The sequence below is a fragment of the Eriocheir sinensis genome, unplaced genomic scaffold, assembly GCF_024679095.1.
Source record: "Eriocheir sinensis breed Jianghai 21 unplaced genomic scaffold, ASM2467909v1 Scaffold883, whole genome shotgun sequence".
Lineage (NCBI taxonomy): Eukaryota > Metazoa > Arthropoda > Malacostraca > Decapoda > Varunidae > Eriocheir > Eriocheir sinensis.
This window is the reverse complement of record NW_026112256.1, coordinates 145,486-147,870: the sequence shown is the minus strand read 5'-3', so window position 1 is coordinate 147,870 and position 2,385 is coordinate 145,486.

The window sequence follows — 2,385 nt, the reverse complement described above, 5'->3', positions numbered from 1 at the left end:
TGTTTTATGAACGAAGAGGGGAAGGAACGCAGGGAGGAGAGGATAAAGGGAATGAAGGGAAGGAAAAGAAAGGGAAAAAAAGAAGGAAAAGAGAAGGGGAAGAAATAAAAGGAAGCGGAGGTGCGTGAAGAGGGGAGTGTTGAGGATAGTCTGAAAAGAGGCGGAAAGGGAGCGAAGGAAAACAATGGATATGACGAGGTGAAAAAAAGGAGAATTAGGAGAGCCGTAGGGGGTGAAGAGAGAGAATGAGAGAGGGAAGATACAGAAGCCAGGAGGGGAGGAGGGGAAGATGGGGGAGGTAGAGAGAAGGGCAAAAAAAGATGAAGGGGTGGAGAAAGAAAAGAGCAAGAGAGTTAGGAAAGCAGCATGTGAGGAGGGGAGAAATGGGGGAAGGGGAATGGATAGAGGATAGGTTGGGAAGAATGATGGAAGAAGAAGGGAAAGAAGGGAAGGAGAGGAGATGGAGGAGACGATGGGTTTGGATATTGAATAGTAGATAAAGTTGGATAGATGGAAGGGAGAGAGTAAAAGGGGAACAGACAAGTAAGGATAGAGATTGAACGGAGAGAAGAGGGGAGGGGAGGGGTAGGGAAGGTTAAGGAAAGGAAAGGAAGAAAAGAAAAGGAAATAGCGAGGAGGAGAATAGGAAGAAGCTAGATGAGGTGAGAGGAGGGGCAGCGTTACCATATTATCGTATTCATCCACGCAGCACATTTATTTCCCGGTTTCTGACTCACAGCTATCGCAAACAAACACCAACAAGTAAGGCTTTTAACGATAACTTTAACTGGAATCTCGTTATCTGTGTGGGTAGGAGAGTTTTGGGCACTGGAACTGATAAATGCGAAGTTTTAAGTACGATAATAAGGCAAGTGTGTGGCGAGGGGTGGAGGGAAGTAAGAAATGAGAGGGAGAATAGAGTTGATAAAGGGAAAAACGGAGTGGGATGAGAGAGGGAGAGGGATGAGCAAGGGTGGGAAAGGGAGTTTGGTGAGTGCTGTGTGAGAGGAGATTGTGCGGAGTGGGATTAAGAGATGAGAGGGATGAGAGGATGAAAAGAATAATCCTTCCCTTTTTTTTTTTTTACTCTTTCCATGTAAATCCCACACACACAAAATGGAAACTCCCGGACTAAGTGTCTTTTAGCGCACCTCCAATTAACTCCATTACCTCTATCCCGTGTGTGTGTGTGTGTGTGTGTGTGTGTGTGTGTGTGTGTGTGTGTGTGTGTGTGTGTGTGTGTGTGTGTGTGTGTGTCCGTCTTTCAACTTTATTCTACATTTATTTTTTCTCTCTTTCCATCATTAAAAAGAAAAAGAAAAAGAACAAAATACCGAAAAAACACCACAAACCTTCAAATAAAAAAAAAGACCCAAAACAAACAAAAAACAACAACAAAAAGAAAAAAACAAAGAAAAAACAATAAAAACAACACAAACCCTCAAATAAAACAACAACAACCACGAACAAAGAAAACAAAAACAACCAACTAACAAAATATTAAAAAAAGATATCACGAACGTGTATTACTTCCCCTCCAGCCTTTTCTTTCCTCCCTTCCTTTTTTATTTACCTTTGGCTCGGGAACAAATAATTTTGGGCTCGAGGCTGAAGACTGTAAACAAAAAGGAAGGTTCATTATATTTCCTGAGCCGAAGACTAGAGAGCAGGAGGGAGGGAGGGAGAGGGAGAGAAGGTGGGGGAGGAGAAGAAAGGGAAACGGGCTGGAGATAAGACGGAAGGGAGGAAGGTAAGGTGGGGTGGGGGTGGGGGGCTTAAGATTAATAGGGTAAGGAAAGGGGAAAAAGGAGAAGGCAGGTAAAGGATGAGGTAAGGGAAGGTGAAGGAATAGGGTAAGGAAGGAAGGAAGGAAGGAAGGGAAGTAAAATTGGGAGGTAAGGAGAGAGGGTTGTGGAGTTAGAGGAGAAGATATGAAAGACAAGGAGAGAAGAAAGGAAAGAAGGAAGGAGGGAAGGAAGGTAGGAAAGATGGAGGCAAGGAACTTAAGGAGAGAAGAGGGTAAGGAAGACACGGAAGGAATCAGAGAAGGAATGAAGGAAGGAAGAAGGAGAGGGAAGGAAAGGTGGTAGTAAGTCTTAGGTTCATCTATTAGCGGAGGGAAGGAGGGAAGGGAGGAAGGAAGGAGTCAGGGTGAGGAAAGCAGGTATAGTTTCCGCGAGGGACAAGAAAGGAGAGAGAAAAAAGGACGGGAAGGAAGGAAGGTGAGGAAGAAGGATGCAAGGAAGGAGGGAGGGAAGGAAGAAAGGTGGGAAGTAAGCAAGGAAGAAAGAAAAAAAGAAAGAAAGAAAAAAGAAAGAAAGAAAGAAAGAAAAAAAAGAAAAGAAAGAAAAAAAGAAAGTAAGGAAGAAGGGAGGAAAGGAAAGG